Consider the following 8315-nt stretch of genomic DNA (forward strand, 5'->3'; position numbering starts at 1 on the left):
TAATGCATAACAAAATTAAAAGTGAAAAAAAGAATTCTAAAAAAATTATCAGACAACAGCGGTCGCCATAGCAACGCATGCGAACTGTTTACTATTACTCTTGAGTATTGTGGTTTAAAAGGGAGGACGCCATGAAATCCAAACCAAGATCCAATGGGCCAATGGGCAAAAACTGTTGCATGGTGAAGAAAACTGATTCCAGATTTGAAATCAGTGATCTGAAAATATATAAGGTATTTAAAAAAATTTAATGCAACAGGAAAAAAGATTGTTCCCCGGTGTAATCATACATGAAATAATACACGTAGTTAAAAGGATTTCTTTTTCCTCAAACTTAACAAGAAGAAGGCACATAAGGTTTCTGGAAACTAGCTTTAGACATTTTTGATGCTCTTACAGACCTTGCAGATTTATCTATTGATCTCAAAAAGCCTGGTTTGACACTAACTGCAGCCCACGAATTAATTCGTCAAGTATGTGTAAAAGAGTCAATCGCAGAGAAAGGAATGCATTATGATTATTTCAAATATACTGAAAAAATTATCTTTGTATCGACTGTTAAATGGCCACAGTATGTGAAACCTAAAGTTTAATTTTGGGAAAAATTTACCAAGGAATTGTGCAAAAGATTTCCTTTGAATTGCATAAAAATGTGTTGCTGGCTTTATAAGTAGCAAATCACATTCACGATACGAGATTCAGTAAACTTAGACTTCTCTCTTTACGAATAATCTGCTCATGCGATCGTAACCTAAAAAGGGATCGCAGAGCGCAATTGTTATTGTTGTACCAAGAATGATGTTTTAATACATGCATTTTACTTAAATATTTAAATTAGTAATGTTTTCTTTTTTATATTAGGTGGTAAAACACAAATATGAATTGTGCTATTTTATTGATTCCTAATTAAGGGAAATCTTTGTAATCTACTTCTTCTTATACACCGCATGTAATAAGATTTTTGTCACGTAAAATGCATTTTAGAAATTTCGGTACACTGTCAAACAGGTAACCTACAGGATAATAAAATTAGAATAAACCAATGTAATAAATTCTTGTAACTGAATGGCAATGCTTATAGCTTAGGCATCAAGATCGATCTCTTTCCAAGCAAATTTGACAAGTAAGCGGCAAGAGGAAGCATTCACTGATTTAAAATGAAATTTAATTGCTTCGCATTATGTTTTATGTTGGATCATTAGACGTAAAGGTTTTACCAATAACATTTTAACACTTTCTGAAGAAAATAGGCGTTACTTTCCTCCGTAAAAAGCATCTACAGAAGAGAATAGCCGTTAATCTTCATTTGCCTCGCATTTCATTATCTATTAGTATACTACTGCATTATCCAATAGTATAGGGTATGGTAATGCTTTAAGAACTCTTGAAATCTAATAGTTTAGTCAGATCATCCATCGGTGAATGCCTGTATTTCTCATCCAGACTTTTCGGTAACTCTGTTCGATAAAACGGTCGAGTTACGGTTACCTGCTATATATTCAGCCTACTTGCTATTAATTACAGTCTCAATGTGTTGTGTATCGGTCCATAAAAATTTCCTTATTTTTAAAACCTTATTTAAAAATTTACGAACTTTTCGAAAATTAAACGAAATCGTAACATCTTTGAATTTGAAAACTGAAGTGCAGTATCATACAAACGTGTTCTAGTGATGTGCACTAGGTCTATGGGGATGGATAAGTGCGAGCAAGAGAAGACTGTTAAAGATTTTTTGACATGCCTTCATAAGCTTAAATGCAAAAATTAATATTTATCATAAAAATTCGTTTGTTTCGCAATTGATTGAGTATGAAATACATTTGGAAAACACATAGGAGTAGCGACCCGATTGCTTGGAAAATACTCTGACTTAGAAATGTGGTGCTGTTTAATCCAAGATTGTAGCCAACAGTTTTGTTTACAAAGTATCAGGAATTAATCATTTCGAAATATTTTTGATAAACTTTACACTTCTCACGATGCTTCACCAAAAAACAAAAGAGAGCTTGAGATGGGATTGTTTACCATTGAAAGAATATTAACTGCTCGATTGATAGCTTCAAATCTACTACGAGCTGCGTCAGCCGTTAGGAAAAATTATGCTGCACTGCACAGTCATTTTTCCAATGCTTCTGTGGAAATGCCCTTAAATTCAACAAATTCGGCAAAAGTTTCAGGATTTAAACTAAGGTTTCTGGAAACTAGCTTTAGACATTTTTTGATGCTCTTACAGACATTGCAGATTTATCTATTGATCTCAAAAAGCCTGGTTTGACACTAACTGCAGCCCACGAATTAATTCGTCAAGTATGTGTAAAAGAGTCAATCGCAGAGAAAGGAATGCATAATGATTATTTCAAATATACTGAAAAAATTATCTTTGTATCGACTGTTAAATGGCCACAGTATGTGAAACCTAAAGTTTAATTTTGGGAAAAATTTACCAAGGAATTGTGCAAAAGATTTCCTTTGAATAACATAAAAATGCGTTGCTGGCTTTGTCAGTAGCAAATGACATTCATGATACGAGACTCAGTAAAGTTATACTTCTCTCTTTACGAATAATCTGCTCATGCGATCGTAACCTAAAAAGGGATCGCAGAGCGCAAATGTACCTGTTGTAGAGAATTATGATATGCAATTTACTTAAAATTTAAGTAAGTAATGTTTTCTTTTTTATATTAGGTGGTAAAACACAAATATGAATTGTGCTATTTTATTGATCCCTAATTAAGGGAAATCTTTGTAATCTACTTCTTCTTATACACCGCATGTAATAAGATTTTTGTCACGTAAAATGCTTTTAAGAAATTTCGGTGCACTGTCAAACAGGTAACCTACAGGATAATAAAATTAGAATAAACCAATGTAAGAAATTCTTGTAACTGAATGGCAATGCTTATAGCTTAGGCATCAAGATCGATCTCTTTCCAAGCAAATTTGACAAGTAAGCGGCAAGAGGAAGCATTCGCTGATTTAAAATGAAATTTAATTGCTTAGCATTATGTTTTATGTTGGATCATTAGACGTAAAGGTTTCACCAATAACATTTTAACACTTTGTGAAGAAAGTAGGCGTTACTTTCCTCCGTAAAAAGCATCTACAGAAGAGAATAGGCGTTACTCTTTATTTGGCTCGCATTTCATTATCTATCAGTATACCACTGCATTATCCAATAGTTCAGGGTATAGTAATGTTTTAAGAACTCTTGAAATCTAATAGTTTAGCCAGACCGTCCATCGGTGAATGCCTGTATTTCTCATCCAGACTTTTCGGTAACTCTGTTCGATAAAACGGTCGAGTGACGTTTACCAGCTATTATATTCAGCCTACTTGCTATTAATTACAGTCTCAACGTGTTGTGTATCGGTCCTTAAAAATTTCCTTATTTTCAAAGCCTTATTTAAAAACTTGCGAACTGTTCGAAAATTAAACGAAATCGTAGAATCTTTGAATTTGAAAGCTGAAGAGCAGTATCATACAGCCGTGTTCTAGCGATGTGCACTAGAGCTATGGGGATAGGTACGAGCAAGAGAAGACTGTTGAAGATTTTTTGACATGCCTTCATAAGCATAAATGCAAAAATGAATATTCATCATGAAAATTCGTTTGTTTCGCAATTGATTGAGTATCAAATGTGTTTGGAAAACACATAGGAGTAGCGACCCGATTGCTTGGAAAATACTCCGACTTAGTAATGTGGTGCTGTTTAATCCAAGATTGTAGCTAGCAGTTTTGTTAGCGAAATATCAGGAATTAATCATTTCGAAATATTTTTGATAAACTCTACACTGCTCACGATGCTTCACCATGAAGCAAAAGAGATCTTGAGATGGGATTGTTTTCCATTGAAAGAATATTAACTGCTCGATTGATAGCTTCAAATCTACTACGAGCTGCTTCAGCCGTTAGGAAAAATTATGCTGCACTGCACAGTCATTTTTCCAATGCTTCTGTGGAAATGCCCTTAAATTCAACAGGTTATGCAAAAGTTTCAGAATTTAAACTTAGATATCCGGAAACTAGTTTTGTGTATGATTTTAAACACTTTCTTGATGTTTTTACAGACCAAGCAGATTTTTCTATTGATCTCAAAAAATCTGGTTTGACATTATCTGCTGCCCAAGAATCAACTCGTCAAGTATGTGTAGAAGAATCAATCACAGAGAAAGGAATGCATGCATGATGATTATTTCAAATATGCTGAAAAAAATATCTTAGTACAAACTGTGAAATGGACACAGTACGTAAACCCTAAAGTTTTATTTTGGGAAAAATCTACCAAGAAAATGTGCAAAAAATTTCATTTGAATAACATAAAAATATGTTGCTGGCTTTAGAAGTTAATATCAACATCACACATTGTCCACACGACATTCAGTAGACTTCTCTGCCTCTCTTTTAAAATAATCAGCTCATGCGATCACAATCACACCTACCTAAGTAGGGACCGGAGAGCGCCACGCTATACATATTGTAATTGTGTGTTACAATGTAGCTGCTGCTCTAAACTTTCTTTTCATCTTATCTTACCTCCTCCACGTGCTTAAGCAGAGAAAGCTTTAAGTTAAATGGTCACATCGATAAAAGAAAACATAAAGGGTGAAACTTACAAAATATACTTAAACTATTTTTTTTTTAAAAAGTGGTAGACAATTTATTGTTTCAATTAAATAATAGATAATATGTCATTGAAGAACTTCGTCTTGCAATAAATGCAACATTGTTCTCCATATAATGATGTTAAGGCAGAATATTATCTTATACTCTCGCATCCCACTTGAGTTTTTAGGAGTTAAGTAGGAAGTAAATGAATTGCAACTTAGCTTAGGGAAAATAATATCATGTAGAACGAAAAGTAACACCCATTACTACCCAGCCTTAACCCCTTGGGGACGGGTGATTCACCCCGTTCCCTAGGAATACATAATGTAAGAAGAAGTCTAGCTTCTCCAATACGTAGCAGGGGCCAGCAAGGTCACTCTGTATGACAAGAAAAACGCTAAAGGTTTTTGAGCCGACGCATGCGCACATCGTTCATCCATCATAGCGTCTCTAAACTTGTTTAACAACAAATTTTTCTCCATTTTTAAAGTCTATATCTATACACCTATGATATCTATTTAAATTATACACCTATGTTAAAATTATAAATTATATTTATTTTTTAATGAATTCATCACAGGCAGAGCCGGATTATACCTTTCGTAGGCCCTAGGCATAGCCGTTTTTGCCCCCCCCCATTCCTCCCCTCTTTCCCCGCTAAAATTTTCTTGCATATTTTTTTTTTACATTTTTATTAATATGGGTTTTAATTTACGAATTTGTTTATCTAACTTTATCTGCAATACCGACATACTGCCGATATTGCAGTTGATATCGATAATACCATTTTTGGTGAAAATTTACTCTTCCGATTTAGAGGAAAACTTTGTAGATGAATTTTTACTATTTTCAAATTTGTATGAGCATAAATCTGCACAAGAAATGTTGAAGGCTCAAATTAAAGATAAACTTGTGAATACTTTTCCTAACGTTCACATTGCATTAAGAATATATTTGTCGATTCTTGGATCAAATGCAGAAGGAGAAAGATCTTTCTCCAGATTAAAATTGATAAAAAATTATTTGCGTTCAACAATGAATCAAGATCGTTTGGCATCGCTCGCACTTATGTCTATTGAATACGACATTTTGCGTAGTTTGGAATTCGACAGCATAATACAAGATTTCGTTGAATCCAAAAATCGCAAAAAAGTAATATATTAGATCATAAGATTCTGCAAAATAATTTGTTACCGAAAAATATTATATTTTTATTTGTATCTTCATAATTTTGTGCAAAATACACTTGTTGTTTTTAAAGTTAAATTATTTTTGTCAACGAATTTTTTTCTCGCAAGTTTTTCGTAGGCCCCTGAATTTCGTAGGCCCTAGGCACGTGCCTAGTGTGCCTATAGGTTTATCCGGCCCTGATCACAGGTAAATATTTTCTTTGTTTAATAAGTAAACCTTTTTCAAAACTATATAAGTCTGTAAAGAACAAAAGCATACGGGTTTTGAGTCACTCTTCATTAGCTGTTTACACGAGCTGGGAATAACAAGGAGCTGAGAGGAGTGGAGTTGAGAGGACAAGGAGCTGAGAGGACGGAGGGACCTTCTGTTAGGAAGCAGGTTTTTTTCCTAGCAATACTTCACCTCCTCGATGGAGGTAACCGTTACCTCTGGAACAGGTTTACAACATTCCACTCGAGTTTTTAGGAGTTACGTAGAAAGTAAGTATTGCTACTAAGTATGAAAAGTAATTCGCTATTAATCTATTCAAACAATTTCAGAAAGCAGAGCAGTTGGCATCTCTGTTTATATAAAATAAGCTACTGTTACGTGGAAACTGAGAAATTTTGAAAATTAATTAGCTTAGAAATTCCTGAAGTTCATCGAATTTGGAAATCACGAAAACTTTCGTGACATTCTGCCTTAAACGCATGAAATCTTCACATTTTTTGCTGTTGATAGTAACACATTAATATTATAAATTATTTTATAAAAAATTCTTTCCCTTATTAAGGATCCCTATAATTTTACTTCATGTGAACCGCTGCGAGCATTTTACGAACAATTCTCCTCCCCCGAGTAAATAGCAACGGGCTTAATTTCTGCATGAAAAGATAAGGCAAGGAATTGGTGCAATTTCAGCGAGATCAAAAATTAGGCAGTTGAATGACCCATATACACCATCATTGAGATAGTACATGTTAATTGAATCAACTGAAAATAAAGAATTTTTTAGTGAAATTGAACTGTTTTAGAACAAAATCTTGATCTTCAACAAAAGTGATAAAGAATAATATTTAAACCCTTGCTCACGGAGCAAACAAATTTTCTTTTAACCAAATTTTCTTTTAAATTTTCTTTCTAAACCTTTACAAAATCTATTTTAAAATTTTTGAGAAAACGTAGTAATAAGTACAATTCCTGTACATGGTTGATTCAAATCATTTCTTTTAAAGCTATGTTTCCTTAAAAACATATGCGTGAGACAATTTTAGTTGTTGCAGTTCAAAAATTAGCACATTGGTTAAATTTGCTTTGCCAGAAATTTCAAGAATAGTTTTTTTTTTTGCTTTTTTTCTTCTTCTTCTTGACTTTCTTGACTTTTTAAACTTCCGCCATCCATGTTTTAAGCATCTGACATCTATTTAAGCTATTGTCTTTAAATGCAACATTTAGTTAGTTTTGTTCAATATTTATTTTGTTCTTATATTGCTCCAGCGCAAAAACATATGGATATCTGCATGAAAATTTAGCATAGTACATTTAAACGAAAAGTAAACTGATAAATTGCAGAATTGGAAGAGAAAAAAAAAACACTTAAAAAAACTTAATTCCCGCGCTTTTGCGACGGATTTTTTTCATCCTTTGATTTTTTTTGGTCTAAGTCCTTGTTTTATGAGTTGCCATTTCCTCTTGAAATAGTTCTTTTTAGGTGGTTTGGATTTTTCAACACTTGGTTCGTCGTCCTTCACACTCAATGGTTCTTTGTCATCCAAGTCCTTCCATGTGTCAACACAAGAATTCTCTTGGCTTATAGAAGCTCTTCCCTCGCTAAGTTGTAGTTGTAACGGGGTGAGCTGTGAAACATTACAGGTGTCAGATGAATTTCCCCGCTTCATTTCGCCAGAGTAGATCTTATTGCCAATGTTCAGTTGGTTAGCACTAGCTTTTCCATCCATTTGTTGAGAGGACAATTGAGGAATATTGCAGTTGTTTGTCGCATTTCCTTCACTTTTAAATTCTGTGGGTACATCAGAGATGGTGTTATTCTCTGTGTCCATTTCATTAACATAATTAACTCTTCCCTGACTCACTTCCTTCCGGATCAGGGCGAGCAGTGAAAGAAAGTAGATGTTAGGTTTGTTTTCCTCGTGTCCAATTTCTTTGGTTATGTCAGAGTTGGTGTTGTTTTCTGAATTCTTCTGATTTACAAAGTAAACCTTTTCTTCACTCAGATCTATTCGAATTTGGGGGAGTTGTGAAAAATCGCTGATGTTAGGCGCATATTCAACAATCTCCCTTTCTTTGGATTCATCTCTTTTTTTCTGAGAAAGATTAAAGTTCTCAAGTACTTTTCGGTCAAGTTTAATTTTGTCTTCCTCGATATGGTTGTTTTTATTATCTTGATTAACTCTTCCCTCATTTAATTCTGTTTGTAATGGGGCGAGCTGCGAAACACTGCTGATGTTGAGAGCATTTCTTTCAAGTTCCATTTCTAATTCATCCTCTATATTGATTTGATTAACTCTTCCCTGGCTCAA

The sequence above is a fragment of the Parasteatoda tepidariorum genome, chromosome 1 (genome assembly GCF_043381705.1).
Source record: "Parasteatoda tepidariorum isolate YZ-2023 chromosome 1, CAS_Ptep_4.0, whole genome shotgun sequence".
Lineage (NCBI taxonomy): Eukaryota > Metazoa > Arthropoda > Arachnida > Araneae > Theridiidae > Parasteatoda > Parasteatoda tepidariorum.